The following is an 11,336-nucleotide window of genomic DNA, read 5'->3' on the forward strand; positions in this document are numbered from 1 at the left end:
TAGCACAACCAAAAACAACACAGTTTTTCGGCATTTTGGAGGCAGAATGACGGGTTTAACCAGCGTAGGTCGACAGATTAAAGAGTAATGGCAATGGTTTGTTTTCAACGCCAGTCTCGTTGCTATGGCTCGAAGAACCCGTATGTAGCTCAGTTGCCCGGATGTCGGCCCTCACCCATTGGTATCGGCACAAATACATACACACATATATACATAAAATACACAGCAATTCAACATCTTAAGTGATGTAATGAGTAAAGAGAATCACAACAAGGACTTTCAGGTGAGACATTTTGCAGACATGTCCTAAATTAAATGTGACAAACAGAGTCTAACGAGCTACTAAGCTAGCAGTTAGCTTGTGAACTGGATACAATAAAACTCACAAAATAATTAGAAACACAGTTTTTAGCCTCTAACAAGGAAGCACAAACGCAGTTTTAAGGACTTAGCAAGGAGAATTGAAGTGAAAAACAAAGTTACTCACTCAGTATTGACGCACACTGCCAGTTAAACATGAAGACGCTTGTTGCACTGATGCGTTGAGGGCCCCCCTCCAGCGTCGTAATATTGAACTACATGCAAAATAACAACAAGTACTACAGAGACGGTCTTCTTGTACGTTGAGTATGAGTACTGACTCCCACTATGGTGCATCAATACCCACACAATTTGTACCAACACGAACACGTTACAACGCATCTGAATTGCCAGAGAAAAATAAAATAAAGCCATATTTAGCGATTTAATTAGAGCCCAGACATTTTTTTTTTTTTTTTTAAATAAGGACATAGTGAGAATTCTAAGGCTACGTTTGAACCGCAAGGCATTTTGTTTGTTTGTAAAATATGATCGTTTATGTAGTCATTTACGTGCCAAGAAAAAAGTCATTTCTAATTGTGAACAGAATGGGTTCCTGAAGTCACCCTCATGCGCACATGACGTCATGACGTCACGGGCCCCGCCGGCATGCGCAGTTGTGTGTTGACGGAAGTAAACATGGCTCCGATTCTAATAGCTCTTAGTCCTGTAGTATTTGTGGGACTTTCAAGGGTTTTGAGGAACTGGAGACCCCACTTTTTTTTGGTAACGGATTCACTTAGCGTAGAAGATTGAGAAAGGAGAGGGCAAGAATTTTGCCTCTCGCAGTTTGTGAGGTATTTGCTCCGAGGCGAGTAGTGAAGTGTTGGGACTTTGACGTTGAACATCTTTTCACCTGTTTCCTACTCTTTTTTTTAATTTTTATTATTATTATTTATTTTTTTAATCAAGCAATCATCATCTTCGTACAAACAAAATATGTCAAATATAGTACAGTCAAATATAATACAAAAAGATAAAATATATATATATTTATTTTTTTATTTAATTTTTTTTAATTAAGCAATCATCTTTATACAAACAAAATATGTCAAATATAGTACAGTAAAATATAATACAAATAGATAAAATATATATTTATTTATTTTATTTTTATTTTTTTTAAATTAAGCAATCATCTTTATACAAACAAAATATGTCAAATATAGTACAGTAAAATATAATACAAATAGATAAGTATATATATATATATATATATATATATATTTTTTTTTTTTTTTTTTTTTAATTAAGCAATCATCTTTATACAAACACAATATGTCAAATATAGTACAGTAAAATATAATACAAATAGATAAAATATATATATATAGATTATTTTTTTTTTTTTTTTTTTAAAGTAAGCAATCATCATCTTTATACAAACAAAACATGTCAAATATAGTACAGTAAAATATAATACAAATAGATCAAATATTTATTTTATTTTATTTAAAAAAAATTAAGCAATCATCATCTTTATACAAACAAAATATGTCAAATATAGTACAGTAAAATATAATACAAATAGATAAAATATATTTTTTTTTATTTTATTTTTTTTTTTTTAAATTAAGCAATCATCATCTTTATACAAACAAAATATGTCAAATATAGTACAGTAAAATATAATACAAATAGATTTTTTTTTTTTTTTTATATATATATATATATATATATATATATATATATATATATATATATATATAAAATTGGGATGATGAAGTGAGCATGAGTTAGTACATTACCAGCGTGTCGGCCTTTCCAAACTTTCCAGGTTCTAAACCAAAGGCTGTGGGCTGAGCCAGGACAGGTGTTGCACTTCCATACGCACTTCAAACTACAACTTTAGTCTTCCCAAAAATAGCTTTATTTGCAAAAAAACCCAAAATATTTTCTTTCCAAGTTTAACAAAAACAAATTTAACTACAAATAAAGTTATAAACAAAACTAAGCTCAAGTGCTCAAAAAACAGTCTCTCCACCCGACATTTGTCCAATCAGTGTCACCTGTGCACCCCTCTGTGCTTTTGTCACAGGTGCTGTAAATGACACGGAATGTAAATGACTTTCTAATTCAAAAAATAAATAACTTAATAAATGCAGTTTTAGAGAAATATAAATAACACAAAAATGGCTACCGAAACTACGATGACCAACACCAAAGTGCAGTAGCGCAGTAGGCCCAAGCATCCATCAAACACCACCACAATGACCAACGTCAAAGTGCAGTAGGCACAAGTATTCATCAAACAACAAATAATTAATTTAACTTAATATAAGCATACGAACAACACATAAATGTCTACCACAACCAGTGACAGACGAGTCCTCCAAAATGAGTCTTGAATAAGAAGGGGCGTCTCATGTTCGGGTCGACACGGCCTCATCGGGGGTTGACCTCTGCGTGTTCCTATCCCATCTTTCAGGAGCTGGCCTACATCCCGACGAGCAACGAGAAAACGGTCACCTACAGGAGAGAGCGACCGCCTGACCACGCGGTGGAGATGACCGTCCACGTCAAGATGCCCCTCGGCGAGCCCTGGCAGTGACGGTGGTGGGACCGGAAAGAAGGGCGACGGACTCGTCCGTGGCGAGGTCCGTGTGAATCCAACCCGGCCAGTCTGACGGTGGGGTTGTAGAAAAAAAAAAAAAAGCCTGATGGAATCCTTGAGCCATGCGTTGGGACTGCGAAGGCCAGTATTGTGGATCCAAGAGCACAGGAGTCATCACTCTAATTTATGTAAGTGTGTGTGTGTTCTTGTATTTATACCCTTCTTGAGACATCAACAAGGAAAAGTACCGAACAAGTGAGGACATAAATCATGGTCCCAATAACATTGCATCTAATAGAGAATGTCTCATTTGCACCCCCTGCTGGTGACATCTATCAAAATGCGGGTGGCCCCAAAAAGGAGGGATTTTTCAAATTGACTGTGTGTCGCTTTCAAAAGTGCTCCACTTCTGGTCAACATATGAAATAACAAGTGTGTGTAAGAAATTGAAAAGCGCCCCCTTTGGCCAAAATTAATAAAATAAGATCAAATATGTATATAGAGACATACTGTAATAACTTGAAGTAAATAATGAAGATTAAAAACCAATTACAAACAAAAAAAACAACTAAAAGCTTACCTTTTTTATATTTGCATAGTATGTATTTATTATTAATGTTGTAAATACACATCTTTATACATCTAGAAAGGGTGGTACTAAAGATGTAGGCATTTTTCAGATGTCTCAAGAAAGTAACAAATACAAGAAAGTGTGTGTGTGTGTGTGTGTGTGTGTGTGTGTGTGTGTGTTCTTGTATTTCTACCCTTCTTGAGACATCAAGGAAAAGTACCTAACAAGTGATGACATAAATCATGGTCCCAATAACATTGCATCGAATAGAGAATGTCTTATTTGCACCCCCTGCTGGTGACACCCATCAAAATGCGGGTGGCCCCAAAAAGGAGGGATGTGTGTCGGTTTTAAAAGTGCTCCCCTTCTGATCAACATATGAAATAACAAGTGTGTTTAAAAATTCGAAGTGCTCCCCTTCTGGCCAACATATGAAATAACAAGTGTGTGTAAACATTTAAAGTGTTCCTCCTCTGGTCAACATATGAAACAAGAAGTGTGTGTAAACATTCGAAGTGCTCCCCCTCTGGCCAACATATGAAATAACAAGTGTGTGTGAGAAATTTAAATGCGCCCCCTTTGGCCAAAACTAATACAAAAATAAATAAATATGTATATAGAGACATACTGTAATAACTTGAAGTAAATAATGAAGATTAAAAAACAATTACAAACATTTGCATAGTATGTATTTATTATCAATGTTGTAAATACACATCTTTATATATCTAGAAAGGGTGGTCCTAAAGAGGTAGGCATTTGTCTGAGGTCTCAAGAAGGTAACAAATACAAGAGTGTGTGTGTGTGTGTGTGTGTTCTTGTATTTTACCCTTCTTGAGACATCAACAAGGAAAAGTACCTAACAAGTGATGACATAAATCATGGTCCCAATAACATTGCATCTCATAGAGAATGTCTCATTTGCACCCCCTGCTGGTGACACCCATCAAAATGAGGGTGGTCCCAAAAAGGAGGGATGTGTGTCGGTTTTAAAAGTGTTCCCCTTCTGATCAACATATGAAATAACAAGTGTGTTTAAAATTTTTAAGTGCTCTCCTTCTGGCCAACATATGAAATAACAAGTGTGTGTAAACATTTGAAGTGTTCCTCCTCTGGTCAACATATGAAATAACAAGTGTGTGTAAGAAATTTAAATGCGCCCCCTTTGGCCAAGACTAATACAAAAATAAATAAATATGTATATAGAGACATACTGTAATAACAATGGTTAAAAAACAATTACAAACAAAAAAAATAACTAAAAGCTTACCTTTTTTATATTTGCATAGTATGTATATATTATTAATGTTGTAAATACACATCTTTATACAGCTAGAAAGGCTGGTCCTAAAGAGGTAGGCATTTGTCTGAGGTCTCAAGAAGGTAACAAATACAAGAATGTGTGTGTGTGTGTGTGTGTGTGTGTGTGTGTGTGTGTGTGTGTGTGTGTGTGTGTGTGTGTGTGTGTGTGTGTGTGTGTATGTGTGTGTGTGTGTGTGCGTGTGTTGATAATATTATTGCAGTTTGTTTGGGTCTCTGCGAGCCACACACTCTCCAAATCTCCAACGTAGGCTGCCCTCTGGTGGTCATGATGAGGTACGACGTGTTTGTCCTTCTCCATGTAGTCAGTGCTTGAAGTCCACTCCTTTTTTTGCTCTATTATTCATTGTTGTTTTCTACATGTTTTCCCCTCATGCTGTGTTCCCGGGAAGAGCAGATTCCTGTGATTTGAAGTAGACTTGCACTTGTGTGACATTATATATGTATATATATATATATATATATATGTATATATATATATATATATATATATATATTATACTACTGACGTGTCCCTGCATTAAGGGAGCAGAAAGCCATCCACTGGAATCGCCATGCAAATGTAAACACAGCATGATCATGTGACCTCGACACAGCATGATCATGTGACCTGTGACATGTGACCTCGCGCTGTATTGTCGAGCATCTGCTACATCTCCTGAGTGTCGGGTACCAACTCACCTGGACTCAGATCCCAGGTGGACCCTCTGAAGGAGTCCTCTTGCACTATTAGACCTCCTCTAGTTCTTGTATTGAAGCAATGATGTTTACAGCAATAGCTGCTCCATTCAAGTCTATTTATTTGCTCTTGTGTTTCATGTCTCATTGCCTACGTCACAGCTGTCAAACTCAAGGCCCGCCATGTCAATTTTAATGTGGCCCGCCATGTCATTTTATGTAGTCCTCCATGTTATTCATGTGGCCCCCCAAATCATTTTATGTGATGCACCCTGTAATGTGGCCCATTAAATCCTTTTTATGTGGCCCACCGCGCCATTTAATGTTGTCCGCCACATCATTTTATTGTGGACCGCCACATTATTTATGTGGCCACTCACTTAAAAAAAAAATCTAGCCAGCCATGTCATTTAGTGTTGTCCTCCACATAATTTTATAGAGGCCTACCATCTAATTTTATAGTAGCCCACCACGTCATTTAATGTTGTCCACCACATAATTTTATGTTGGCCTGCAACATAATTTTATATTGGCCCACCACGTCATTTAATGTTGTCCACAACATAATTTTATAGTGGCGCACCACATCATTTAATGTTGTCCACCATTTAATTATATAGTGGCCCACCACATCATTTAATGTTGTCCACCACATCATTTTATAGAGGCCTACCATCTAATTTTATAGTAGCCCACCACAAAATTTTATAATAGCCTGCCTCCTAAATTTATTTTGGCCCACCACATCATTTAATGTTGTCCACCACATAATTTTATAGAGGCCTATCTAATTTTATAGTAGCCCACTACGTCATTTAATGTTGTCCACCACATAATTTTATAGTGGCCCACCACATCATTTAATGTTGTCCACCACAAAATTTTATTCTGGCCCAGCACATAATTTAATGTTGCCCACCACATAATTTTATAGAGACCTATCATCTAATTTTATAGTAGCCCACTATGTCATTTAATGTTGTCCACCACATAATTTTATAGTGGCCCACCACGTCATTTAATGTTGTCCACCACATAATTTTATAGTGGCGCACCACATCATTTAATGTTGTCCACCACATAATTTTATTGTGGCCCGTCACATCATTTAATGTTGTCCACCATATCATTTTATAGAGGCCTACCATCTAATTTTATAGTAGCCCACCACGTCATTTAATGTTGTCCACCACAAAATGTTATATTGGCCTGCCACATCATTTTTATTTTGGCCCACCACATCATTTAATGTTGTCCACCACATAATTTTATCGTGGCCCGTCACATCATTTAAATTTGTCCACCACATAGAGGCCTATCATCTAATTTTATAGTAGCCCACCACGTCATTTAATGTTGTCCACCACATAATTTTATAGTGGCCCACCACATCATTTAATGTTGTCCACCACAAAATTTTATATTAGCCTGCCACATCATTTAATGTTGTCCACCACTTAATTTTATTATGGCCCGCCACATCATTTAATGTTGTCCACCACATCATTTTATAGAGGCTTATCATCTAATTTTATAGTAGCCCACCACGTCATTTAATGTTGTCCACCACATAATTTTATGTTGGCCTGCAACATAATTTTATATTGGCCCACCACGTCATTTAATGTTGTCCACAACATAATTTTATAGTGGCGCACCACATCATTTAATGTTGTCCACCATTTAATTTTATAGTGGCCCACCACATCATTTAATGTTGTCCACCACATCATTTTATAGAGGCCTACCATCTAATTTTATAGTAGCCCACCACAAAATTTTATAATAGCCTGCCTCCTAAATTTATATTGGCCCACCACATCATTTAATGTTGTCCACCACATAATTTTATAGAGGCCTATCTAATTTTATAGTAGCCCACTACGTCATTTAATGTTGTCCACCACATAATTTTATAGTGGCCCACCACATCATTTAATGTTGTCCACCACAAAATTTTATTCTGGCCCAGCACATAATTTAATGTTGCCCACCACATAATTTTATAGAGACCTATCATCTAATTTTATAGTAGCCCACTATGTCATTTAATGTTGTCCACCACATAATTTTATTGTGGCCCACCACGTCATTTAATGTTGTCCACCACATAATTTTATAGTGGCGCACCACATCATTTAATGTTGTCCACCACATAATTTTATTGTGGCCCGTCACATCATTTAATGTTGTCCACCATATCATTTTATAGAGGCCTACCATCTAATTTTATAGTAGCCCACCACGTCATTTAATGTTGTCCACCACAAAATGTTATATTGGCCTGCCACGTCATTTTTATTTTGGCCCACCACATCATTTAATGTTGTCCACCACATAATTTTATCGTGGCCCGTCACATCATTTAAATTTGTCCACCACATAGAGGCCTATCATCTAATTTTATAGTAGCCCACAACGTCATTTAATGTTGTCCACCACATAATTTTATAGTGGCCCACCACATCATTTAATGTTGTCCACCACAAAATTTTATATTAGCCTGCCACATCATTTAATGTTGTCCACCACTTAATTTTATTATGGCCCGCCACATCATTTAATGTTGTCCACCACATCATTTTATAGAGGCTTATCATCTAATTTTATAGTAGCCCACCACGTCATTTAATGTTGTCCACCACATAATTTTATAGTGGCCCACCACATCATTTAATGTTGTCCACCACAAAATTTTATATTAGCCTGCCACATCATTTAATGTTGTCCACCACATAATTTTACTATGGCCCGCCACATCATTTTATAGAGGCCTATCATCTAATTTTATAGTAACCCACCACGTCATTTAATGTTGTCCACCACATAATTTTATAGTTGCCCACCACATCATTTAATGTTGTCCACCACAACATTTTATATTAGCCTGCCACATCATTTAATGTTGTCCACCACATAATTTTATTATGGCCCGCCACATCATTTAATGTTGTCCACCACATCATTTTATAGAGGCCTGTCATCTAATTTTATAGTAGCCCACCACGTCATTTAATGTTGTCCACCACATAATTTTATAGTGGCCCACAACATCATTTAATGTTGTCCACCACAAAATTTTATATTAGCCTGCCACATCATTTAATGTTGTCCACCACATAATTTTATTATGGCCCGCCACATCATTTAATGTTGTCCACCACATCATTTTATAGAGGCCTATCATCTAATTTTATAGTAGCCCACTACGTCATTTAATGTTGTCCACGACATAATTTTATAGTGGCCCACCACATCATTTAATGTTGTCCACCACACAATTTTATTCTGGCCCACCACATCATTTAATGTTGTCCACCACATAATTTTATAGAGGCCTATCATCTAATTTTATAGTAGCCCACTACGTCATTTAATGTTGTCCACGACATAAATTTATAGGGGCCCACCACATAATTTAATGTTGTCCACCACAAAATTTTATTCTGGCCCACCACATCATTTAATGTTGTCCACCACATAATTTTATAGTGGCCCACCACATCATTTAATGTTGTCCTCTGTATTTACATGGCCACTCACTTTTTTTTATACAGCCAGCCACAACATTTTTATGTGCCCCCACCCCCCCGCCCCCCCAATCCTGTTATGTGGCCCACCACATCATTTAATGTTGTCCACCACATACTTTAAATGTGGCCTGACACATAATTTTATAGTGGCCCACCACATAATTTAATGTTTTGCACCACAACATTTTATAACAGCCTGTCTCCTAAATTTATATTGGCCCACCACATCATTTAATGTTGTCCACCACATAATTTTATTATGGCCCGCCACATCATTTAATGTTGTCCACCACATAATTTTATAGAGGCCTTTCATCTAATTTTATAGTAGCCCACTACGTCATTTAATGTTGTCTACGACATCATTTTATTGTGGCCCACCACATCATTTAATGTTGTCCACCACAAAATTTTTATAGTGGCCCACCACATAATTTAATGTTGTGCACCACAACATTTTATAATAGCCTGTCTCCTAAATTTATATTGGCCCACCACATCATTTAATGTTGTCCACCACATAATTTTATCATGGCCCGCCACATCATTTAATGTTGTCCACCACATAATTTTATAGTGGCCCACCACATCATTTAATGTTGTCCACCACATAATTTTATAGAGGCCTATCATCTAATTTTATAGTAGCCCACTACGTCATTTAATGTTGTCCACCACATTATTTTAAAGTGGCCCACCACATAATTTAATGTTGTCCACCACAAAATTTTATATTGGCCCGCCACATCATTTAATGTTGTCCACCACAAAATTTTATTGTGGCCCGCCACATCATTTAATGTTGTCCACCACATCATTTTATAGAGGCCTATCATCTAATGTTATAGTAGCCCACTACGTCATTTAATGTTGTCCACCACATAATTTTATTCTGGCCCACCACATCATTTAATGTTGTCCACCAAATAATTTTATAGAGGCCTATCATCTAATTTTATAGTAGCCCACTACGTCATTTAATGTTGTCCACCACATAAATTTATAGTGGCCCACCACATCATTTAATGTTGTCCACCACAAAATTTTATATTGGCCTGCCACATCATTTAATGTTGTCCACCACATAATTTTATAGTGGCCCACCACATCATTTAATGTTGTCCTCTGTATTTACATGGCCACTCACTTTTTTTTATACAGCCAGCCACAACATTTTTATGTGCCCCCCCCCCCCAATCATGTTATGTGGCCCACCACATACTTTAAATGTGGCCTGACACATAATTTTACAGTGGCCCACCACATAATTTAATGTTTTCCACCATATCATTTTATAGAGGCCTACCATCTAATTTTATAGTAGCCCACCACATCATTTAATGTTGTCCACCACAAAATTTTATATTGGCCCGCCACATCATTTAATGTTGTCCTCTGTATTTACATGGCCACTCACTTTTTTTTTAATATAGCCAGCCACAACTTTTTTATGTGCCCCCCCAATCATGTTATGTGGCCCACCACATCATTTAATGTTGTCCACCACATACTTTAAATGTGGCCTGACACATAATTTTAAATTGGCCCGCCACATCATCTAATCCACATCATTTTATGTGGTCCTCTATGTTGTTTACGTGGCCAGCCACATCATTTATTGTTGTCCTGCCCCATAATTTTAGAGTGGCCTGTCACATCATTTTATGTGGTCCCCCATTTTATTTATGCGGCCAGACACTTTTTTAAAAAAAATTTGGCCAGCCGCATCATTTAATGTTGCACCCCACAATTTTATAGTGGCATGCCTGGTCGTTTTATCGCGGACTGCCACATCATTTTAAGTGGCCTGCTAAAGGCTGTAAATAAAACAGCACTTCCTGGTTATTGTGTTTGTTCCTTCAAAATGTTGCAAAAGTTCTCCACTTGAGTTTGATCTGATGTTCCAAACATTTGTTTTACTTTAGGAAAATAAATGTAAAAAATAATCAACAAATGGTGTAACAAATGCTCTTCTGTTTAAGTTCTTATGTAATCGATGTTGCACGTGGCCCCCGAGGGCCGCAATAATTGCAATGTGGCCCCTAATAAAATGAGTTTGACACCCCTGGCCTAGGAACATGTATTGGAATAAAATCCCAAATGTGTTTGTAAGAATAATCGTGTGTCCCATATTGTGATTTTGCAGCAGGGAAGTGATTCACGTGGTGGATCTCACGTGAGAGGAAGAGGGGGGGGGGGGGGGGGGGTTAATTAATTTGCAATGCAGTCTGCTGAAAATGATGGAAAGCGCCACCCTACATAGCAACTGGCGCTGTGGTCATAGTTGGAATTGCCACAAAAACACATTTGAATATATTCC

General features: G+C 36.9%; 1 protein-coding gene and 1 pseudogene across 3 annotated transcripts in view; one reads left to right on the forward strand and one right to left on the reverse strand.

Moving 5' to 3' along the window:
* LOC133635945 (transmembrane protein 196-like) overlaps nt 1–551 on the reverse strand; it is a 155,874-nt gene extending 155,323 nt beyond the window's left edge. Inside the window, exon 1 of one of the 3 annotated variants that reach the window (XM_062029430.1) lies at nt 488–551. The gene's annotated coding sequence lies outside the window, so the exon portion shown is untranslated. The remainder of the gene's footprint in view (nt 1–487) is intronic. The other 2 variants (XM_062029429.1, XM_062029431.1) reach the window with 2 other exon arrangements.
* Nucleotides 1–11,099, forward strand: part of LOC133635943 (integrin beta-8-like) — an 86,757-nt pseudogene extending 75,658 nt beyond the window's left edge.
* Nucleotides 11,100–11,336: the final 237 nt, after the last annotated feature.

The sequence above is a fragment of the Entelurus aequoreus genome, linkage group LG20 (genome assembly GCF_033978785.1).
Source record: "Entelurus aequoreus isolate RoL-2023_Sb linkage group LG20, RoL_Eaeq_v1.1, whole genome shotgun sequence".
Lineage (NCBI taxonomy): Eukaryota > Metazoa > Chordata > Actinopteri > Syngnathiformes > Syngnathidae > Entelurus > Entelurus aequoreus.